At 33.9% G+C, this 13410-nt stretch overlaps 2 long non-coding RNA genes across 3 annotated transcripts; both read left to right on the forward strand.

Moving 5' to 3' along the window:
- Positions 1-2810: 2810 nt before the first annotated feature.
- Positions 2811-3586, forward strand: LOC132253658 (uncharacterized). 2 transcript variants are annotated; one of them, XR_009465566.1, is made up of 3 exons: positions 2811-2955; positions 3039-3192; positions 3340-3586. It is a non-coding gene; the product is annotated as an uncharacterized LOC132253658 (long non-coding RNA). The 2 variants fall into 2 exon arrangements; XR_009465567.1 differs by having other exon boundaries at positions 2811-3192.
- Positions 3587-8266: 4680 nt separating this feature from the next.
- Positions 8267-9686, forward strand: LOC109122732 (uncharacterized). The gene is made up of 2 exons (XR_002030247.2): positions 8267-8570; positions 8656-9686. It is a non-coding gene; the product is annotated as an uncharacterized LOC109122732 (long non-coding RNA).
- Positions 9687-13410: the final 3724 nt, after the last annotated feature.

Below are 13410 nucleotides of genomic sequence, written 5' to 3' on the forward strand. Positions count from 1 at the left end.
TGGGAGCAGGCCCTTTCTCTCTCTCTCTCTCTCTCTCTCTCTCTCTCTCTCTCTTCAATCCTAAAATGGACAAAAAAGAAAAGTCCAAAACATGCTCTCAATTGAAAAGATGAAATATCTCTCTATCTCTCCCTATCTCTCTCTTCAATCCTAAAATGGACAAGAAAGAAAGGTTCAAAACATGCCGGCCCTCAATTGAAAAGAAAAAAAAAACAAAGACTCAATTTTTGTATTGTTTGAATGCAATCACACTCGTGGATTTTCTAATGTTTCGATTCGATCTATTCTAACCGAGCACTTACCGGGCTTGCGATAATTAAAGAGAAGACAAATTTTCCATTATAAAAGTTTAGGAGTGAAAGTGTGGACAATTACCCAAGGTGTGCATGGTTTGATTAGTTCAATTTTAAGTATAAAATCAAATCAAATTAGTCTCACTACTACAAAAATAGTTTATGGTGTCACTATTTACGGTGTCACTTTTAAAATAATGACACCATAGGGTTTATAATTAATAAAGGTGACACATCATATAAAAAATCTTCAATTGAGGTAGTTAGATGATATTAATTTTATATTTATAGTGTCATTTTTTGGGAAGTGACATCATATAAAATAATTTTTTTTAAGTATTATAACTTAATGAGCCCACTTTTAGAATTAATAATGATGGATACTATATAAAAATCCCATTATTTCCATATCTCACCCACAATCCAAAAAATCTCAATATATAAATCCTATATATAAAATCATGATCTTCTTCAACCTTTTCTCTCACCCATCCATAGTCAACACGCTCAAAACCGACATTCTTCACTTTGTGGACTCTCAAGTAACCCAAAATCTCTTGGATCTATCATTTTTTTTCTTTTATTAATGCCATTATATTAATTGTTTCAACATCTTTGTATTATGGTTTTTGTGAATTGTGTTTTCTTGAGTTGTAGGGAAGAAAAATTTAGGTTTAATCTTCTAGTATGGAAGAAAAAACTATAGATTAATTGATTTTTTTTAATCTAAACCAAACACGTGATCAAGTCCTTAAAAAAAAAGTGAAAAACAGGAAAAAAGTGAATGATTTTTAATATGTATTTGTGTGAGTGTGACAGGTACAATTTTTTTTTAAGATATACTATCACATAATCTTCATCCTTTCTAAAAAACGAGAGAGGAAAAAAAAAAGAATGATTTTTCTGTTTGTATCTAAGTGGGAATGAGATATAGAATTTCATTGAGAGTATCCAACCCCAAAATGACCAATCCGGGAAGGCATGTGTGGTATTGATGGGAGATGATAAGATGGAAATCATAACCATAGCCATGTTCTCTCTGTGTCTTTCTATCATCTTCAATTAATTCATGGGCATAGATATTTTATTTAGTTTATTTATAGCTTATTTAGTTTCTAAAATCCAATTAGTTAGATATTTTATTTGATTTTGTTTTTATATTTAAGTATTTGAGTTTTGGAAAGTTTTTATATTTTGTTAATAGAAATAGAAATTTTTATATTTTTTATTATTAGGAATTTCTATTTTGTTAAATTGTAAGTATCTATCTCAATAAGAGATTATTAATATTCAAATGAAAGTGATGAAAGAGAGTAAATATTTTAATGCTCAATTATATTTTAATGTTATTTTTTTTTTTACATAAGGGTTTATTTATGTTTTCAATTTTGAAGTTCCCTTTCCAAGTCCAGCAACAAAAGTAGTGTCCAACCTTAAAATGGGCATGTGTGGTATTGATGGGAGATGATAAGATAGAAATCATAATCATAGTCATGTTCTCTCTGTGTCTTTCTATCATCTTCAATTAATTCATGGGCATAGATATTTTATTTAGTTTTTATATTTAGTTTATTTATAGTTTATTTAGTTTCTAAAATCCAATTAGCTAGATATTTTATTTGATTTTATTTTTATATTTAAGTAGTTGAGTTTTGGAAAGTTTTTATATTTTGTTAATAGAAATAGAAATTTTATATTTTTTATTATTAGGAATTTCTATTTTTTAAAATTGTAAGTATCTATCTCAATAAGAGATTATTAATATTCAAATGAAAGTGATGAAAGAGAGTAAATATTTTAATGCTCAATTATATTTTAATGTTATTTTTTTTTACATAAGGGTTTATTTATGTTTTCAATTTTGAAGTTCCCTTTCCAAGTCCAACAACAAAAGTAGTGTCCAACCTTAAAATGGGCATGTGTGGTATTGACAGGAAATGATAAGATGGAAATCATAACCATAGCCATGTTCTCTCTGTGTCTTTCTATCCTCTTCAATTAATTCATGGGCATAGATATTTTATTTAGTTTTTATATTTAGTTTATTTAGTTTCTAAAATCCAATTAGCTAGATATTTTATTTGATTTTGTTTTTATATTTAAGTAGTTGAGTTTTGGAAAGTTTTTATATTTTGTTAATAGAAATAGATATGAGGACTTAAAGGGTTTATATTTAGGTAGTGCTTGAGCCAAGGAAAATGATAGTCCACTATCTTGACCCTATGCATCACAAACTATGTGAGGACTTAAAGGATATCGTAAACATGTAAGTTCTTCTTATTAATTTTCATAGTATTATTTTTAAATAAAAAAAATACATTCACCTCAAACACATTTGTTTTATTATTTATATATATTAAAACATATAACATTTACCTATTTTAAAAATGTACCCATTGAACTTATTTACATAGGGCTCTTCGAATATCTGCAAAGAAAACATCTAAGAGGGAGCCATCTTAGCAACTAGTGCAGATGACATCCAAAAATTTTTCTTTACACATTAGCTTATGCATTTGCACCATTTATATATGTAAGTACTAATGTTATTTTATAATTGATCGATTAGTGTCCAAGACAAGAAGGAGGGTTCGAATGTGGCTACTTTGTTATGAGATTCATTAAAGAGATAATTTTTTATCCTACAATTATTGCTTCAAAGGTATTACTTATTTAATGAATTGTACATAGTTTTAGGCTTCCAAATGTTATGCATTTTAATGTTATTTTCTTATTTGATTTCAGTTTGGTAATAAAAAAAACATATTCTCAAGTAGAATTCGATGAAATTAGAGGAGAATGGGCTACTTTTGTGCTACAACTAATCATGAATCATGTTGATGCATCATGATCACCATGCATGGTGAGTCCCTTAGCTACTACATGAATTTTTCCATAGGTATTGTATAGTAATGCTTATTCTTTGAATAATGTTTCTATTTGAAAAAAAAAATTAATTCTTAGATTTGTTCATTTATGATAACATAGATCCATGTTTATTTTCTTCAATAAAAATCTCTAAAACTTATTAAATTTTGAAATGCAGGTATACACTCTTGGGATGGTGAAATGGAGAATAAAAAGAAAGAAGAAGGCAACAAGATTTTGGGTTTTTAAATGCAACTCTTATGTCATACGTTGTAGGACATAAACGTTACTTTAATTGCAACTGAGAAATTTAGATTTTTAGATGGGACTTCTATGTCATTTTATGGTTAGCCGGTTTTATGCTTATGAAATGGAGGTATACATGAATCTTGGGATCTTTAACATTTCTAAATCATGTTTTGGTATGTATTCACTCTTCTTTTTTAGTTTTGATGGGTTTGATATGTTGGACGTACTAACCTTTTGTGAACATTTGATATACAAATATTATTAGATGATCAATGTATTATGAGTTATTCCAGAAACATTATAGAAAAATGAGTTAAATATAATATGATTGTTATATTTATGGACAAAATATAAACAGGTTAATCTTATTAATTCATAAGCATTACAAAAATCAACAACTAAAACCAATCATATATTCCACAATAATTTACAATGATGTGATACCATAACTCAAAGGTGATGCATTTAATGTGACATCATAACTCAAAGATGATGTATTTAATGTGACACCCTATCATCACTAGAAATATATGGTGTCACTTCTGAATGGGTCACCATTTATCTACTTTGGTGTTACTTCCAAATACGTCACCAATTGGTACCCTCTATGGTGTCAGTGGAGAAGGTGACGCTATGTTGTAGTGACACCTTATGTTTATGGTGACTCGTTATAAATGTCACCATATACCTTTTTCCTTGTAGTGTCTTATGTGCTTTTACGTATGAAGAATTGAACTAATTAGTTTGGTTTGGTGGAACTAGATTTGGTTTAATAACAAAACCAAGATGTACATTCTCTATTATAGCCCAATGTTGAAATTAAGAGGATGATCGAGTATTGAGAAATGTAAATATTAAAGTAAACAACTTGAACCTTATTTATTTTTCATTTCAACCTAGTTTGAGGCTTTGTCTGATTTGTATATAAATTTTAGTTTAGTTGATTTATTACTAGTTAATGAATTGTTGATCGAAATGCATTGATTCCGTTTTATATTTTGAAAATTGAAATTGTTAAAAAAAAAAAGAATTAAACTCTATCCATTTAGAATGGTTTGATTATTTTCATTGAATGAATTGACCATCTGTTGTTTAGTGAATTAGGTGTTTTTTTTTGTAAGAGAAGAAAATAGAGAGAGAAAATAAAGAAAAATAAAAATAGTGTAAACATCAAAATTTTTAGTGAATTAAATTATCATTAAATTGATCTTTAAAATTGTTACTTCCCAGTTCAACAAAATTTGTGTTTGATGAGTGATGGATCACACATACATTTGACCTATGACATATATTAAAAAGGTGACGCGTGACAAAATTTGGAATGTTACAAAATTTGGTCTTACAATTAAATTATCACTAAATTGATCTTTAAAATTGTGGCTTCCCGATTCAATAAAATTTGTGTTCGACAAGTGATGGATCACACATACATTTGACATATGACATATATTGAAAATGCGACACGTGAAAAAATTTGGAATGTTAGAAAATTTAATCTTACAAATAAAATCAAATTTTCCAATTAAAGCTAAAAGATAATTAAAAATAAATATTCTCTTATTAGCAAATTTATTTAATGAAAAAAGACAAGTCGTTAAAATTAAGAAAACAAATTCTTTGAATTAAACAACTAAATATTGAAGAATTATAAAATTTAATTCCCTAATTTCACCTAAAAATAAGGTTAACTTCCTTTAACCAGGGGATTGACAAAACAATTCCATAGGTAAAAAGGTTTCACAAAGAAGAAAAGATTTTACACTTCAAATATTTATTTATTTGTTTAAATAAATAAAATTGTATAATGGACTCTTTAATTCAAATATAGTAATTACCAAATCTTTAAAGTTTTGGTCATTGAGAAAAAAAAAAAAATCCTTCTCTTGTCCACATGTCATGGACAATTTGTTTAAACGAGGAATCCATATGTCACCAATTAAGCTCTAAGGTCACTCTCCCAAGGGAAAGGTTCCAAGAAAAGAAAATGACAAAAAATTCAAATGGTGGTTTAATATATAATATATAATATATTATTACTATTATTATTATTATTATTATTATCATTATTTTATTTTAATCTAAGAGGTACTTCAGGCAACTGTATTAGGCCAATTTCTTCTTTTGTTATATCATTTATTTATAATAAGATAGATATTTTAAATAAATATACATTCATGCATAAGATAATAAATATGAAAATAATATAGGTAGAAAAATACACTAAGATAATAAACAACCATTGGAAGTAAAATTATATTTTGCTTATATATGATATATCTTTTTAATAATAAATATTATAATATAATTATTTAATATAATTAGAAATATTAATATATTTATGTTTTATTTTTATTATGATTTAATATGGTAAAGATAGAAAGGCATTTTGATTATTTGTATTTCTTAATTTTATGATGATTAAATTATAATATTATAATTTTTTTTTCTACTTTCGTGAAATCAAATATAACAAAAGTACTCTTAGACATTTCAAAGCTATGATTATTGATTTAAAACAAAATAACAAACACTAATAGTTTGTCAAAATTCGTTAATCTATTTTTTATTTGCAGCATGAAGATCCGAAAAATTCTTACATTTTATTTTCAAACTTTTGATTCCTCTTTATAAATGTGGATAAGGTTTGAGAAGTAATGAAAAGAATTATTAAAATTTATTAATCTTGAAAAGAAGTAAAGAAAATGGGAAATTAATAAAAGATTTTATTAAAATTTGGTGAGGTTAACCTTTTTTAGTTCCTTTATTTTATTTTTTTTACTCTAGTTTTCTTCAATGTTATCTTTCCTAGTAATATAAATGAAGATTTGGAAGGTACACATGCCGTGATATGACCCACAAATGATTGGTTATAGAATAGTAGAAAGAATTCACATACATTTTTTTTCTCAAAGTTAATATATTTTTACTAGTTGTTATATATCTATTCTGTTGATGCCTTCATGAACTACTTCACAAGCCTATTTGTCAAACTTGCAACACAAGATGATTGGGTAGTCATCCGGCACATCTCCTATGGTCAAGTCAGTGAATAACAAGAAAAGGAAGTGCTAAGAGTAGATGCAAAAATGAATATGGGAATATGAGTGAGAGAATATGATAAATGAAGCTTATTCTTTTTGCTAGAGGCTAGTCAGACCTTTATAGTTTATTACCCAATTATGTTAGGCTAACCATAATGAGGTAAGTGGTCACCACGTTAAAAGATTGGAAAATATTAAGGTATTAAAGTGGTACCTATTGACTTTCTATCTTGATTGTTGACTTTGATAAAATTAATTTAGACTCTTAGCTAAAGATACAAATAAATAAGATCAAGTATAAAAGTATGATTAAATAAGACATGAGATCTAAAGGTACTAACTGAGTGCTCACCATGACATTGATTGGTAATGTTTTTTTAACATCTGCTAAAAAAAGGTTCCTTCCGGTGTTATGGTAAGATCCTAAGAGATTTGGCTCTCAGAGTCCTAAAACTCTATGGTATGTCTAGTGAATTGTTCCTTTTTTTTTAGGCATCGAAAAGAATTGTTTCTCCAACTACATTACTACCATCACTAACTTCCTCACCACTACGAGGCCTAGATCAACGACTAGCTCCTATTCTCTCTTTTCTTCTTCGAAATACTCGTGTATTTCAAATTTGGAGCCGAAATCTGGTCAAAGAGAAACAATAACCTGAAATTCAACCTAGTTGCCCAGCCATTCATGAGAGGTCTCTAAAGATTGTTGTCTTTTTCGCTTCACAATGAAGAAATGCATAGTTGGGGATCAAATCACCGGCTATCTGGTTCAGCTTCCAGATCTCAAGTTTCGGTTCTCATGCTAGCCATGTTCTCCACCATTGCATCGATTTATGTCATCGGCCGATGAGTTCTCGCACTGTTTCGTATTATGAATTGATTTTCGTTTCTTAGCTATAATAGTGCCCATGGTGTGGTTAATTTCGTTAATTTAGGTTTTTGATTATAATTGGTCTATTTTTTTCAAAAAAAAAAAAATGTTTTTATGGAAATCTGTTATTGGTAGGTTATAGCTGGATTTTGAGAATAGGGTTGATTTGATTAAAGAGCTTGATGGGAAAACTGGTCACATGCTTTTTTATCTTTAATTTTGTGCATTACCATTTGTTATTCAATTGTAGCTTCAAATTTTCTTCCCCACAGTTTGTTAATGCATTTATTGGGACTATTTTGTTATCGAGTTTAAATTATAGAATTATAATGATACAAAGGGGGTCTTGACATTGTATGGAACCAAAATCAGTCCATCATGGTTTAGATTAATTATATGTTCTACAGCATTACATTGCAATGCCAAATAAACCGGTGATTTGCATGAGCTCATGCCTTTTTCTTTCTTTCTTTCTGTTTTTTACTCTTTTTTTCTTTTATTGAAACAATTGGAGTTTGATACCAACCGATTTTCATATTTTGAAATTAATCATTCAGAGTAATGGACTAGATAATGGTGTAGACCCCATTTGAGGCTCATTTTCATGCAGCCCATGTTTTGCCACGGGCTAGGATTGGAGACAGCCACGTGTCGACTCCTGAGAGGTCATAAGAGAATCACGTTAGTGGATTGAGCAGCAGTAAGGAAGTGACACGTGTTTGAGAATATTCTAGGGGAAGGAGGCCGTTAAGCAAGGAGAGGTGATTTTTGTTTTTTAGAGAGAGATCCTTTAGCTGCCGAGGGGGAGAAGTCTTTCTTGGAGGGGAAGTTTTTCCGGAGGGAGGGCGAGAGATTTTTCTGGCGAGAGGGAGCAAGGTGATTTTGTTGCTGGGTTTCGGAGATATTTTGGGGGGGGGGGGGGGGGGGGGGGTGGGTGGGGAGAGGTTACTTTGAGATGGGAGACGGAGAAGGTCATTAGAGAGGAACGTTTGAGGTGGGATATTCGATGAGGAGTTGCAGAGAGATAGAGAAGTGTGGAAGTATTTCTGGGCTTTTCTCTGGAGGGGTCAAGAGGAGATTATTAGAGAGAGTGAGGCTGTTGAAGTTTTGGCTACTGAGAAGGAGAACCAGAGAAGGAAAAGATTGCTTTAGTAGCAGTCTTTTGAGAGGGATTTTGAGTGGAGCACTTACCAGAGATGGAGCAGTGAGCTGCAGCCCAAGACACCTAGTTGAGGAAGAGACTTTCAGGTATGGTTATTATGGTTTTCCCGTGTATTTTCATTCTTCATATCTCTCATGTCTCATTCTCTGTGATTTCTACTCTGCTTGTTAGGTTGCTTTGGTTTGGTGATTATTGGTTTAATATTTGAAGAGCTTGCTATATTTTATACTCTATTCTGGCAAACATTTTTCATTTCAATCCACTGATTGTTGGACCCATGGATAAAATGAGGAAATGGGTTCAGCATGTTTGTTGAAGGTTCCGTGTTCTTTTCCTGTTGTTATTCTCTTGTTCCCTTGTTTTTCCCCTGAATGTATACTCAAGGCCTCAAGATTGGGAGAAAGTGGGTTGAAGCTGAACTTGGCAGTCTATAGTGTGGTGGTTAATGGGTCTAAGTTCTCGCACTGATTCATCCTGGATGTATGGTATTTCTATAAGAGATGCTAAAACAGAAGATCTTGATGAAATAAATAATGGTGTATGCAATTCCTGATAAGAAAAATCAATATGGTTGCTGAGAATGATGACTGTTTCAATAAGTCACCTACAACTGAGATCCTGATAACTGGACTGGACAAATGGAGGTTCATAAAGCCCATTCAAAGAAAGCCCCTTGATCGATTTGAGAGAAAAGAAGCTGCAGAAGACTAATTCTGGACCATTTATCCTGGTTCTCTCCACTACAGGCCTGATTACATCTGGTCTCATTCCTTCAGGCCCATTAAATTCATCAGAGGTTTCTGGTGCATCAGGTCCTATTGGATCTCTGAAATCACATGTTGCCTCAATTGCATGCAAAACCGGCTGTGATTAACTTGGGTCAAGAAGCATGCATTTGGGGTATTTGTTGAGGAAGAACCGCTGTCACTGGTTTCATTGTCCATTATCCAAATGTTGAGCTTGAAATTGTTAAGGGTGGCCAATTCGTTGAGGTTTCTGGGTGTAGAGGATTCCAGTAAATCAGTTCTTGATTTACGGCATCCTCCTTGATTGTAGGAGATACGGTTTCCATTGATTTCCTATACGGTTTCCATTTGTAATTATCTTTTCTAATTTATCTCTGTATTCAAACTCTACTCTGTCTTGTATACGTATATATAAATGGAAAAACTCAACCCCATAGAAGTGTGGTGGTTTTACAAACATTGTTATGGTATCAGAGCGTCTTTGGATTAACCTCCTCATCCTTCCATGGCCGATTCTTCCTTCTCCTTCAACACCATGATCCAAATGGTCACTATTAAACTCTCCTCCACAAATTATCTTCTCTGGTGAAATCAACTTCTCCCTCTTCTTCAATGTCAGAATCTCCTTAGCCATGTCGATGGTTCTGTTGTGGTGCCTCCAATCACTATCGTCGTTGATTCTTCTTCTTCTCAACCGAATCCTCAATATGTGGCATGGCAACTTCGAGACCAACGTCTTTTCAGTCTCCTCTTCTCCTCCTTGACTGAAGAAGCCATGGCCGAAGTTCTTAGTCTCACCACCGCTCGTGATGTCTAGCTTGCCTTGGAAAATTCCTTTAGCCATATTTCCAAGACTCGTGAGCTTTGCATCAAAGATGATTTGCAACTCATCAAGCGTGGCACCCGAAGTGCCATTGAATATTCTCGTTCATTCAAGGCTCTATGCGATCAACTCACTGCAATGGGCTGCTTGGTGGATGATACCGACAAAGTCTACTGGTATCTCAGAGGATTGGGTGCTAATTTTGCTAATTTTTCTACTGCCCAGATGTCTCTCACCCCATTACCGGTTTTCAAAGACTTGGTTCCCAAAGCTGAAAGCTTTGAGATTTTCCAGAAGTCAATCGAGTCCTCTTTCCCTGTTTCCTCTGCTGCTTTTACTGCCACCAATGGGTCTTTTTCTTCATCTCGGGGTGGTAGTTCCTCCAAGTCTCGTTGTTCTCGTGACGGCTACCATGGAGGCCATGGCCCTGGACGTGGTAAATGTGGCTCCTATACTTCTCGGTGTCAAATCTACAAGACTGAAGGTCACACTACTGATCAATGCAGGAGTTGTTACGATCGTGCCGAACCTACGACATAGCTTGCTAAAGGTTTTACCACAGCCTGTTCTCTCTCTAATGGCTCGGAATATGATTGGTTCACCGATACCAGAGCATCCGCTCACATGACCCTTGATCCTTCTCAGTTGGACAAGGTTGAGCCTTATCATGGTAAGGATTACGTAATGGTAGGAAATGGTGCTTCTCTTCCTATTACACACATTGGCACGCTCTCTCCCTCTTCCAATTTTCAACTTTTAGATGTTCTTGTTGTTCCACGTCTTACCAAAAACTTATTGTCCATAAGCAAACTCACGTCTGATTTTCCTCTCTTTGTCACCTTTTCTCATGATAATTTTGTTGTACAGAATCGAGTAACAGGAAACGACAGTGGCAAAAGGTAAACGAGAAGGTGGTCTGTATGTGCTGGAACGTGGTCACTCTGCATTTGTTTCTGTCCTTAGAAATAAGAATTTACATGCTTCCTTTGAATTATGGCATGCTCGCCTTGGTCATGTAAATCACTCTATTTTATCTCTTTTGAATAAAAAATGACAATTATTTCCCACTTCTTTATTGCCTACTCCCTCTCTTTGCTCTACTTGTCAACTCGCTAAGAGCCATTGCTTGCCTTTTTCCCCGAATACTACTTGATCTAATGTTGTTTTAGGTCTCGTCCATTGCGATATTTGGGGTCCCGCTCCCGTCAAATCTAATTTGGAATTTAACTATTATGTGTTATTTATTGATGATTACTCTCGATTTACTTGGCTTTATCCACTAAAATTAAAATATGATTTCTTTGATATTTTCCTCCAATTTCAAAAATTGGTTGAAAATCAATACTCCACCAAAATCAAGATTTTTCAAAGCGATGACGGTGTCGAATTTACAAGCAACCGTTTTCAATCTCATCTTCAACAATTTGGCATCCACCACCAAATGTCTTGCCCATACACTCATTTCCAAAATGGTAGAGCTGAGCGCAAATATCGTCATGCGACGGAAATTGGCCTTGGTCTCCTCTTTCATTCCCACGTTCCTTTTGGATATTAGGTTGACGCTTTCAGCACAGTGACCTACATTATCAATCGGCTGCCTCTGCCTGTTCTTGATGGTCTTTCACCTTTTGAAGTTTTATTTGGTAAGTCTCCTAATTATGAGAATTTCCATCATTTTGGCTATCGTGTTTACCCATGCTTACAGGATTATGCACCTCACAAATTTTCTCCCCGTAGCTTACCGTGTATTTTTCTTGGTTATAGTTCCACACATAAAGGCTTTCGTTGTTTTGACACCACCACTTCACGCACATATATTACACGGCATGCTCGCTTTGATGAACATTTTTTCCCTTTTTCAAATACTTCCAATGCCACTTCTATTGTTGACATTGGTCTCTCAAATTTTTTTGAACCCTGCGCCCTTGAACCATCTCCTAGCACATCATCTCCTACTACTATGCAGGTCCCTCCTTCTCCTCCTTGCCATTTTTGTGCAGATGACTCTATTGTTGAGCCCTTGTAGGTTTCCTCTTTTGCTACAAAGTCCACATCTTCTTTAGCTGTGGTCTCGCCCATACCTGTCTCTGCTACGACCTTGGTTCCTTCTGTAGCTCCCATGGACCTGATTCATACCACTACTTTAGTAGCTCATTCTACCTCTCATCCCATGATTACAAGTGCCAAATTCGAAATTTTCAACCCACGCCACCCCACTCATCTCAGCTTTGTGCAGTCTTCTCCATTGATCCATGCCCTACTTGCCACCTCTGAGCCTAAAGGATTTAAATCAGCTGCCAAAAACCCAGCTTGGATTGCTGCCATGGACGACGAGATCAAGGCGCTTTAAACAAATCATACTTGGGATCTTGTTCCTCGGCCCTCCAATACTAATATTGTCGGTTTCAAATGGGTTTTTCGAACTAAATTTATTTTCGATGGATCCATTGAGCGCTTCAAAGTGCGTTGCAAAGGGCTACACTCAACTTCCTTGTCTTGATTACATGACCACCTTCATCCCTGTCGTCAAAGCCTCCACAGTTCGTGTTGTCCTCTCTCTTGTCGTGTCTCACAAATGGCCCCTACATCAACTTGACGTAAAAAAAATGCCTTTCTCAATGGCATTCTTCATGAAACTGTTTATATGGAGCAGCCCCTGGGCTATGTTGATCATCACCATCCCCTTCATGTTTGCAAATTAAAGAAGGCTCTCTACGGCTTGAAACAAGCACCTCATGCTTGGTTTCAACATTTTAGTTCATTTCTTCTAAAACTTGGTTTTTTTTTGCAGCCGCACGAACACTTCTTTATTTGTGTTCACTAAGAACGATGATCTTATTTATCTCTTTCTTTACGTTGACGACATCATACTCACCGGAAATAACTCTACTCTCATCAATCGATTTATCTCCTAGCTGCACTCTGAATTTGTTGTCAAGGACTTAGGCCCACTGAATTATTCTCTTGGACTCGAGGTATCTTACATTCCATACGGTTTTTTCCTCAGCCAAGTTAAATATGCTACTAATATCTTGGCCCGTGCCCCACTGCTGGACAGTAAACCAGTTACTACTCTCTCATGATTGTCTCTCAACGGCTCTCCTCTTAAGGTACTCTATTTGCGAATCCGACCCTTTATCGCTCCTTAGTGGGTGCCTTGCAGTATTTAACAATCATGCGTCTTGATCTTGCTCACTCAGTCAACTCTGTAAGTCAGTTTCTCCACGCGCCTACTGAAGTTCACTTTCAGGCAGTCAAGTGAATCCTTCGCTATGTTCAAGGAACACTTCATTTTGGTCTCAAGTTTGCTTCATGCTCTTCAATAGGCTTAGTTGCATACTCAGATGCAGATTGGGT

Source organism: Vitis vinifera, chromosome 1, assembly GCF_030704535.1.
Source record: "Vitis vinifera cultivar Pinot Noir 40024 chromosome 1, ASM3070453v1".
NCBI lineage: Eukaryota > Viridiplantae > Streptophyta > Magnoliopsida > Vitales > Vitaceae > Vitis > Vitis vinifera.